We start from the raw sequence: 12,198 nt of genomic DNA on the forward strand, positions 1-12,198 counted from the left end.
AAAAAGAATTGAGGAGTTAGAAGCAGAGAATGAGAAGCTACTGCAAAAATATAAATATTTGTGTACTCGTGCAGTTCTTGCGGAAGAAACTTCAAGCAGTGATGCTGTAACTTTCGCAAGAATGATCGTCAGTGGCCAAAAAAATCGTTATAGCGAGGAGGAAAAGACATTGGCCCAAAACATCAATTATATGTCCTCCAAAGCATATACGTTTATGCGTGACGATCTAGGTTTTGCTTTGCCCTATAAATCATCCCTTTCGCGTTGGCGCCCCATCAAATATGTTGTTCCGGGATTCGATGCCAATGTCTGTGATAATTTAGAAAAAATTGTTTCAACTATGTCCGACACCGAACGCATAAGCGTTCTATTATTCGATGAAATCAGCATCAAATCGGACTTAAGCTATAATAAAGCTAGAGATGTTATCGATGGGTTTGTAGACCATGGGGAAGGTCAACGCGAAAACAAAATTGGGAACAAATGTTTATTTTTTATGGTTAAGGGATTGTGCTCCAAATGGAAATACGTGTTTTCGTATTATATCTCCAGTGGTGGTATACGTACGGAGACATTGATCTCCATTTTGGAGAAAAATATCGCACAACTAAAAAAAATGGGGTTAAATTTGAAAGGTATAGTTTGCGATCAAGGGCCCTCCAACAGTAGTATCTTTAAATCTTTAGGGATTTATGAGGATAGCCCCTTTTACGTGCACGAAGGCACAAACATTTTTTGCATGTTCGATTACTGTCACTTGATAAAGTCCGTCCGAAATACCTTGATGAAATATGACATCTTAACATCAGATGGAGTGGCAAGCTTCAAGGTGATCAAAAAATTGTTTGATATAGATGAAATGAATCCCCATTTTAAAATTTGTCCGAAACTAACGGAGGCCCAATTAACGATTTCAGCGATGCAAAAGTTATGCGAGGAACTTTTCATTGAGCACAGCTCCCTCAAATTTATTTTCACCGGGAAAATAAATCAAGATGCGTTAGAAAACTTTTTCTATCGCATACGAGCTAGTCAGGGTATGAATACCCATCCCTCAGCTCACGAAATTCAATACATAGCTGCGCGACTGATCTCAATGAAAATTTAACGCCAGAGATTTGAGAAGAAAGGTTCTAATTGTGCAGATGATGACGATGTAAATTTAGATTGGTATATAGGCCCCGAGGATCGTCATCTTGAGACAGAGGTAGGAGACCAGCGAAATGAGGATCTCGTTTTAGAAGAGATTGATGTGGAAGACATACATTTTGCTGAAGAAAGTAATGAAGCTGAGGTACAAGTGCAGCGTTACTTCACAGGCTATGGTATTTACCAGAAAATGCTGTGCAAGTTGAAATGTGAAAAGTGCACCCACGCCATGACGAAAACCAAAGGGGAGCTGAAGTTGCATTCAGAAGCCCTGATAAGATCAAAAAACTTCACGGATGACAGCGATTTAAGGCTTGTCAATCCTGAAGACAGGGTTTTCGAAGTGTGTCGACTCCAAATGGTGTGGTACCGTCAGCTCTTCGCAAAATATGCCCACATTGCAGGTCTTAGGTGTTTAATGTTGTCCGCTCTAAAAGAAAAAACACAAAAAGTGTTTCCCGACTGGTTTGTAGGATCTGGCGAGTGTAGAGATCATCGCGAGAAGCTATTAGATTTTCTCTTAACTGTCCTTTTATTCAAGAATGCAAAGTGGCTCTTGCGAATGAGGTCAATAAAGTCAAAGAAAGAAAACTACAAAATAAATTAAAAAAGCTGTAGGTTGTAAGCCAGGGCCCCACGAAAAGAGATTCGCCGTTCACACAGGTAATTAATAATCTATTAGCTATCTTTTGCATATGATGATACCTATTCTTTTATTTCAGGGTTTTCCACTTTTCTATATTTCAGGTTTTTTTTTATTTATATATTTTACAGGTATTTTCCGTTTCAGGTTTTCTCTATTTTTTAGTCTATTTTACAGGTTTCTTTTTTATTTTTTCTTCTCTTTCAGCTAGCACCCGAGCCTAGATTTTTAAGCACTACAATTTTTTCTTAATCATGATGGATTGAGAGTAGTGTTTTAAAAATCAGGTAAATCGCAATGACTTAATCGATGTCAATATCGAAGTCGTGTGAGAAATTGTTATAGTATGAGAACAATTTCGTAATTCGTGCTTTCTCAATTTTATATTTTTTTTTTCATTTCAGGAAATGTAAATACCTATTATTTATAGCATTGTAATATATATACATGTACATATAAGATTACTTAAATTACTTGTGAATAAAAATAAAAAATTAAAATTAAAAAAATAGTATTTCATTTTCTTAAGGATAACAATATTTATTTGGTAAGAGGATCTTAAAGAAACATATACCAATAATATAATTGACAGGATTTCATTACAATATCAATATATTCGTTCAACTTAATGAAATAAATATCTGCATATGAAAAATCGTTCCTATGGACATGCAAAAGCAAACGCGCATATACAGTACATAAATACATGCATACAAACTGCCATAGCCATACATACATATGAAGCTGCGAGCACTTGCGACAGAAAAAATATTTCGATTTGCTATTGCTGTCGAGAATTTAGAACACATATTTACATACATATATTGATGCATACATATGTACGGAGCCGCGGCCACTCGACTTGACAAAAATTGAAGATTTACCAAATATTGGCAAATAATTCAACGCGAAATATTACAATATTGACTATTTTCGAATTGACGAGAAAATTGGCATATGGGCATATGAGCATATGAGCTCGAACTTAGTGTTATAGAATATTTTGGATTTTTCAGCGTCGTTGCGACTAAAAAAATCTGACCGCTGCGACTGCGTCTATGAATGTATTTTGTTCTTGCAGTCGCTAGGCTTATAGGTTTAGCTTTGGAAACATACGCGTGCAGAGGCATAAAGCCAGTGCTTTGTGTGTGCTGTTGTATGTACATACATATGTATGTGTATACTAATAAGCATAGTTTTGCTGGGAGTCGAGAATGTATGTATATGTATGTACGGTCATACATACAATAGGGCATCAATATGCCAATACGTGAGGTAGGTCATGGCTGCTTCAGTGCATTGAACTTTTGATTAATTGTTTAATACACGTGTATGTATACATGTACATACATATGTATGTAGTAAGAAACAGTTTAAACAGACTTTGTTACTAATCCAAATATACATACTTACGGTAACATACGAATATGCTTTTTCATCCTATAAAATATGTAAATATGGAGGATATCTTGGGTTTGTTAAAATTATTCTTTTATTTATTTTGAATATTAAAACTTGTATACAAACCATGCTTGTTACCTCCTGCAATAAGATGTGGATGAAAAATTACAGAACAGAAATAAAAACGTAATGCGTTCTCTGCGTAATGCCTCAAATGCCTTGCAAAATGCTGTCGGTCAATTTTATTTCAAGCAAATGTATAACAATGCCTATTTTCTTTTTGTACAAAAATAACAAATATATATGTATATGCAAATACATACGTTTCTTTGAAGTTTTCTTTTATTTATTTTAAATTTCAAAGTTTTATACTATCTATAAAATGCATACATATATTATTCCATGTAATAAATCTAAATTGAAAAAAATTTCGTTTGCAAAGGAACAAATGAATGCATATTCAAATGTAAATATGATATATACATACATATGTAACACTATAAGAATTGAAGATCCAATTGAACTTTTGCACAAACATAGCTAACATAATACATATACATACGTATGCATATATTGATATACATATATTTACATACATATGTCAAAATACCAAAGCATTTGTATGTAAAAATTTTCATCAAATTTGTATAGTTTTCAATTTACTAAAATGCACATACCAAGTTGTGAGAGGTCGTTTTATAGTGCATTTTTTTAAATTAAATCAAAATATTAAAGTTACTTTGATTTGAAATGTTGGCGCGTATAATAAATATTCAAATTATTCATCAATAATCATTTAGTTGAATAAATTTTCATTCATCAAGGGAACATATGTAGAAATGCACAAGCAAATTCTTTGCAAAATGCCGTCGGCTAATCGTCAATTTGATTTTCTACAGAAGCAAAAGCAGAGAACGTTATGATATACAGAGAACGTTCTCTGTGTGCAGAGCCAATATAGGAAGAGAGAATTCACTGCAATCAGCTCTGTTAAACCCCGGCCGCGGTTAGACTTCATTTTTGACAATTCACACCATTCGTAGCTCGGTAGAATTCTCTATATTTAACGTTCTCTGTAGTACGGCTACTGGCTAGAAAAATTGAAATAGAAGAGCAGCACAATAGAACTACGAAAATAAGTGCAGAAAGCTTCGAGAAAATTATCCCCGAGTGTGATGGAAGCAGTATACCAATAAAAAAGTGGTTTGACAATTTTGACATTAACGCGCCAGCATACGAACTTAATCCAAAACAAAAATATGTGCAAGCGCGCGCGAAAATGACGTCGGTCGCAAAACTATTCCTAGAGACAACGCAAATAACCGAGTACGACGAGTTAAAAACGGCATTAATAGAAGAATTCGCGAAAGAATACAATAGTGCGGAAGTGCAGAAGAAACTGTCGGAACGCGTAAAAAAGAACACAGAGTCGTTTCACGAGTATTTGTTACACATGCGTAAAATTGCCTCACTAAGTGATATTGAGGAAACGTCTATCGTTCGCTACGTTGTCGATGGTTTGCGTATAAAAAGTGAAAACAAACATCTCCTGTACAGGTGTAAAACATATAAATCGCTACAAGAAGAATACGAAATTTTTGAACATTTTATTAAAGACGAAAGATCGTACGACGGGGAGCGCGTAAATAAGATCGGCAAACCTCAAGTCGCGGACAAAAGGTCACCTATAGAAAAAAAAGAACACTGTTTCAATTGCGGATCCCCAAGTCATAAACGAAGGGACTGTCGTTCTGAGACAAAGTGCTTTAAGTGTAACAAATTCGGACATACGTCCAAGGAGTGCGAAAACAGGTCAAAATTTGTTAATGTCGTGGTTGAAAAAGAACGCGTAAAAGACGTTTCGGTGAACGGTGTCCGAATAAATGCGCTCATAGATACGGGAGATGTTACGATAATGTCAAAAACAACTTTCGAAAAATTGAATAGCGTCGATTTGCAAAAAAGTGATACTACGTTGTTCGGTCTCGGTAATGTAAAAACTAAACCGGTTGGACGTTTTGTAGGCGAAATATGCGTCGATGATTTATGCACAACCCAAACGACGATGGTGGTGCCAAATGGCACTATTCAAACCGACATGTTGTTAGGCTGGGACTTCGTTAAAAAGTTTCGTTTTGAGTCCGGTACTGACGGATGTTCGTTTATATCCTTGCGGTCGCAACAAAACATAAAAGAGCCGCCGAACGCGAACATTTACAACATAGTTGAGTCATCTAAAGAGATAATGGTTCCGTCGCAATTTGAAAAGCAAGTGCGAGAAATGATTACGGATTATAAGCCTGCAGCTGTAACGAAAGAAAGCATCATATCCCTGAGTATTGTTCCGGATACTACAATGAAACCATTCCATCATTCACCGAGCCGGTTGCCTCATCATGAACAAAAAGCTGTAAGTACACAAGTTGATGAATGGTTACAACAGGGAATAGTGCGGAAATCCTCGTCGGACTTTGCCAGCCGAATCGTAGTAGTAAGAAAGAAAGACGGCAGCAGAAGGATCTGTATCGACTATAGAAACCTGAATTCGATGGTGCTGAAAGTTTTTTACAGTTATGGATCTGGAAAATGGGTTTTTTCATGTCAAGATAGACGAAGAAAGTAAAAAATATACGGCGTTCATCACCAAAGAAGGTTTATTCAAATTCAATAGAGCGCCTTTTGGGTTCTGCAACTCGCCTGCAGTTTTCAGCCGTTACGTAAATCACATCTTCCAAGACTTGATTAACAAAGATATCATGGATTTGTATATCGATGACATAATCATCTACGCGTCGACGACAGAAGAATGTTTAAACAAAATGAAAATGGTCTTAGAAACAGCAGCGAGTTGGAGTTTAAATATCAAGTGGAAGAAGTGCAGTTTCTTACAGTCAAGGATAGACTTTCTTGGTCACACAGTCGAGGATGGAAGAATCTCACCAGGAGAAGAAAAGACTAGAGCCGTAAAAAAGTTTCCTACGCCGCAAAATATAAAGGCAGTCCAGTCATTTCTTGGATTGACGGGTTTCTTCCGAAAGTTTATTCCGAACTACGCACTAAAGGCTCGACCTTTGACAAATATTTTAAAGAAGAATAAGCAGTTTGAATTTGGAGTCGAAGAAAGGAAAGCTGTACAAGAACTGAAGGAAGCGCTTATACAAGAACCACTACTACACATTTTTTATCGAGACGCCAACACAGAACTGCATACTGACGCATCAAAAGACGGATTTGGAACCACGTTACTGCAGCAATTCGAAAATCAACTACATCCGGTGTTTTTCTGGAGTAAAAAGACGTCGCCGAGGGAATCCGCTCAACATAGCTACATTCTTGAAGTAAAAGCAGCATATCTAGCATTAAAAAAGTTTCGACACTATTTACTGGGAACGAAATTCAAGCTTGTTACGGACTGTGCAGCGTTTAAGCAGACCCTTAAGAAAAAAGATGTGCCCCGTGAAGTTGCACAGTGGGTGCTCTATTTCCAAGAATTTGACTACGAAGCTGAACATCGAAGTGCAGACAAGATGAAACATGTGGATTGTTTAAGCCGATACCCACAGCAAGTTCTCATAGTTGCTTCAGAAGTCACAGCTCGCATGCGCGCTGCTCAACAACGGGATAGGCATTTCAAAGCAGTTCACGAGATCTTGAAAACCAAACCATATGAAAATTTCAAAATTAAAGGCGATATCAATACAAAGTATTAGACAGTCTGGAGTTATTAGCAGTCCCGAAATCGATGGAAACCGAAGTTATCAGAAACGCGCACGAACCAGGACATTTTGCCACGCAGAAGACAATGCACGCGATCAAACAGTTTTACTGGATACCACATCTGGAGAGCAAGGTTATACAGTTCATCAACAATTGCGTCAAGTGCATCCTGTACAACAAGAAGCTGGGAAAAAAAGAAGGTTTCCTTAATTGCATTGATAAAGGTGACCTGCCGTTGCATACGATCCACATCGATCACCTCGGTCCAATGGATGCGACTTCAAAAAGTTACCGATATATTTTTGCTGTAGTCGACGGGTTCACTAAGTTTGTGTGGCTATACCCCACAAAGACAACAAGCTGCGAGGAGGTTATCCGGAAGCTGAGCGAGTGGTCAATGATCTTCGGCAATCCGACACGCATCATAAGTGATAGAGGTGCTGCATTCACATCTAACAATTTTAGCGAGTTTGTTACAAAGAACAACATAAACCACGTTTTGACCACTACTGGCATCCCAAGAGGCAATGGACAAGTAGAACGGGTCAACAGGGCGATCTTATCTATTATTTCGAAGCTCTCGGCAGCCGATCCTGCCAAATGGTTCAAGTTTGTACCTGAAGCTCAAAAAACAATAAACTCTTCTTTTCACAGCTCGACAAAGGCGTCGCCATTCGAAATTATGTTTGGCATCAAAATGAAAGTCGATCTTGAGAGCCAGATTCTAGATGCTTTACGAGATGAATTGGTTGACAATTTGGATATCGACAGACAGCGTATTCGTGATGACGCGAGGGCACAAATTCTGAAGACTCAAGCTACTTACAAGCGAAATTTTGACAAGGGCAGAAAAGCGGAAATAGGCTACACGGTTGGCGATCTAGTGGCGATCAAACGCATTCAGTTTGTGGCTGGTAAAAAATTGGCCAGCGAATATCTGGGTCCATATGAAATCGTCAAAGTTAAACGCAATGGTCGATACGACGTACGCAAAGCAGCCAATGTAGAGGGTCCCAACAACACGTCTACCAGCTGTGACAACATGAGGCTCTGGAAGTACGCCGAATGCAACGAAGAGCTCCTGTCATCCGAGGCGGATGACGATGATCAGGACGGCCGAATGTAACAGTGGCAACAGTGGTTGCAGAGCAGCAGAGAGGCAACGGGTAAAATAACCGCGTAGTGAAGTAGCAGTCAGTAAGTCGTCGCGCCGCGAAGCAGTCGTACAGTGGAGAACCGAACTCTTATATTAGTTACAAACATATTTCAATAAGTTATCTAAACTTCTTTACTTTTGCATACCTTACTATAACAAATAATTAAATAAATTATCGCTTACGCGAAACAGTTGTACTATAAAAGAACCGAACTCTCTTATTTATTACATACATATGTCTATACACACTTGATGCCCTAGCCTATATACGTAGGTACATATTTGTGTTTTGAACTTCCAACAAAACAATGCTTACTAGTGTACACATATGCATGTACATACATACAACCGCACACACAGGGCACTCACTTTATACCTCTAAATGCGTATGGCGTCCAAAGCTAAAATTCTATGCCCAGCGACTACAATAACAAAATGCGTTAATAGGCGCAGCGGAGCGGCCGTCATTCTAGTTGCCATGATGCTGAACAATCTAAAACAGTCGCGGCGGCGCCGAACAGTTTCAACCATTGTACGGTACAACAAACACTCATCATCAAAAAATTCATTGATCAATTCGAGCTCATAGTTCTAAGAGCAAAGTACTTTCATTCATAAAATGAACCACCCATATGTCAATTTTCTCTACCATTCGAAAATAGTCAATATTGGAATATTTCGCGTAGAATTATTTGCCAATGTTTGGTAAATCTGGAATTTTTGTCATGTCGAATGGACCCGGCTCGTATATATGTTTGCACCCATATATGTATGTATATATGTCTTCTAAACGCTCGACAACCGCAGCTGCTGTGCGTCAAGAGCGCTTAGGAGCATACAGTACGTTACAGAAAACAGCACAAGTAGCTTATAAAAAAGTTCTGTGTCGGACATTTCAATACTAGAACAAATTTTCGAAACAATTATTTTATGTTCTCTAATAATAGGTAAATAGTTAGTTAGTAGATTACTTTACATATGTATAATAGTTCTTCATTTGATAAAAAGTGCACAAAAACATATCCATATATATAATATGTAAGACTAGAAAGTTGCTCTGAAATTAGAGTATTTCAAGGTTACTTTACATATTTGAAGGTTGCTGTACATACAGTGCTGTGCCTATGAATGTGCACTGGATTTCTTGAGCAGTTTTAGGGAATCGTAATATTTGTTTTTGCCTCGGTAAGTGCACACACATACACACATCATATATCATATACATACATATATGCGCATATGTATATAAATTTACATATTTCAATTTGCATATGCTAGCTTCCTGTGTGCCTGGTAATGAAGCGTTTTCTATAAAGGATTTTGATTTGGGAATTCAACAGACACATATATGTGTGCTTAATAACAGCACTTTGCTGTGCCTGTGAGTGCGCGTTGGATACCTTGGACATTTTTTGCGAACCGGCATATTTTTTCTGTGGCAAGCGCATATTAAAATTTGCATATGCCATCTTCCTGTGTGCCTGGTAATGAAGCGCTTTCTATAGAGGATTTTGATTTAGCTGAAGGGAACTCAACAAAGTTTTAGAGAAGATGTCTTAGACAGATATATATTTTTGGATAATTTGCTCTTTCTACGTTAGCTGGCCTACTGCGTTAACATTCTTTCTTCCTTCATATAAACGAATTTTACTCAACTGCTGTTTAATTTGTCCAGTTGAGTATATTTCTGTTAACTTTTGGTGAAAAATATGTCTGTGGTGAAGTATGCGCGCAAAACGAGCACTCCTCAAAATTCAATGCGTTCCCATCATTGAGACTTTTCTATACATTAATGTCCTCTGAAGCATGTACAAATCAATCAAACAGAAAATATAAAAGAAAAACCAGAAACTCACCACGAAATGCAAGCCCCTACACACCATTCACTGAATTCTGGTTCAAATCTCAACTCACACGCAAAAAACAACTCTGCGACAAATTCCCACCTATAGCCAATCACTTCTTACACTCTTTACACTACGCCAAACATATCAAACTTCCCTCATTCGGTCGCTAATCTTCCCATCGAAGCAACAAATACGGCACCATTAACTTCTCTCTCTAATCTTACACGAAACAGTTAGACCCAAAAATTCAATTACGCATCAATCGAGCATATCCGATAATAGTAGCGCTCTTAAACAACAAAACATGAACATCTCTTTACCGATCTTTTTTCTTTCTCCTATCTTAACTTTTGTATGTCTCTTAAAATAGTTCAGTGGAATATGAAAAGTTATTACTAAAATTTTAATAAGCTATGTTTGCTTTCGATTGACCAAAATCGGATGTCTTATGCATACAAGAAACGCATATTCCATTTTTCACAGCCAACTCACATATAGTTACCCCAAAAACCTATATATTGGTTACTTCTCAAATTTACCCAATACTCAGTCGTCAAAGCAAGGAGTTGGCATCCTGATAAAACCTCACATCCCCCACAAACTAATCATCATAAATTCTAACATTGCAGCCATAGTATTAGAAATCTACTTAAACTCAAAACACACATTAATAAATATTTATATACCCCCGATTCAAGACTTCTCGAGTGAAGAATTAATATCATACATATTCCAAGTAAATTCTCAGTTAATAATATCAGGGGACTTTAACGCTTGGAGCTCTGTCTGGGACTCCAGTACCAAAGGGAATCAAAGGGAGCGTAGGGAATTACAGGCGATGTCTCATAGTTTGTTTGTTGGCTGCCTATTGAGGCGGTAAAGAGGAGTCATTTTTATTTTCACTTACACATTTCAGAGAGCGCACTGATACTGTCTTTATTTGACGCGAGTTTGTTGTCGATACGAGCACGACTCGGTGAAGATGGTGTTCGTTCTACCGGCATAAGAGGAGAAACTTTTTTTTTGTTTTATTGACCCTTTGAGACAGGCCTCTAAGTTGAATAACAAAATATGGCACTTACGGCTTGAGCCCATTGGGTACTATATATATCGCTCACAGTCAATGAATGCACATTGTCAGGGGTTTTCCGATTTATCTCATATGTTACATTAAGTAAATATGTCAGAAGGTTTGCCATTGCCTGCCGAGGCCGAACTCTATTAGAAATAAGTGTTTCTTCATTTTGATATTTCATGATCGGAGATTTGAACCTACGTACTCCGAAGGATACGAATCATCGAAACGAAGCCCGAAACGACCGAAACTGTGTCGCTGTACAATTAAATTCTATCAGGCTGCGGAGTATAAAGTCGATTCCAAATAACGGAAGGATATTCTAACTTCGATCGGACTAAAAAATTTAACAGCATACGGATCGTTAACATCTCTCGCATGATACTTTAAAAAAACTAGATTGGAGTACGCCCTGGGAATAACCAAAAAGGAGTATTTTATAATAGTAGACAGTTCAAAGTATAGGACCGAATAATATGTAACGATACTACATATTTTGAGCTTTCGACGGGGTCATTTGAAAACATTTGTTAATGTTTTGCTGCTCTACTCACTTAGATTGTTTAAGCATTGTATAAATGGTAATATAGAGTCACGATCTCGATTATTCTGTATGTGGGGTGCCGCCGGTACTGGCATCCCATTTCCGCTCAAATATATTGTTCGCCCTCTTTTTGTAAAGAAAAGAACAGGATAGACATATCATCATGTCGAGTTATAAAAGCGATCAATGATGGCTTTGCTCGTATACACAAAGAATAAACGACGCAGAGTGCTGCGGCTCAATATAAACATTGGACAAAAATAGGCAAATGTATGAATTTCGCGCAAAATTTGCTCCTTTGTGGATTGAAATTTTTTTTTTCTGAAGAATTTCAACAATGCCAACTACGTACATAAATATATATTTTGGACAACAAAATTTTTTATTTGGGCAATCTCAGAAATGAGGCGCGACGTAGCCAAGCCGTGCCATGCTCACAGAAAAATAGCACGATTCGCTTAAAATTCTCAAGAATTCGCAATCGTTGCAAGCAACAGTCTTGTTTCAAAATAAATTTGTGACTTCACGGCTATAATACATATTTCATTCATTTTCTATTAATTGAATAATCCCATGCGTCAAGATATATATAATTCTAATCTATATTTTTAATAGTACAAAATGTCGAAAACGTAACCTTATTGTACGCGAACGACAGTTTTTGGT

This window comes from Anastrepha ludens, chromosome X, assembly GCF_028408465.1.
Source record: "Anastrepha ludens isolate Willacy chromosome X, idAnaLude1.1, whole genome shotgun sequence".
Lineage (NCBI taxonomy): Eukaryota > Metazoa > Arthropoda > Insecta > Diptera > Tephritidae > Anastrepha > Anastrepha ludens.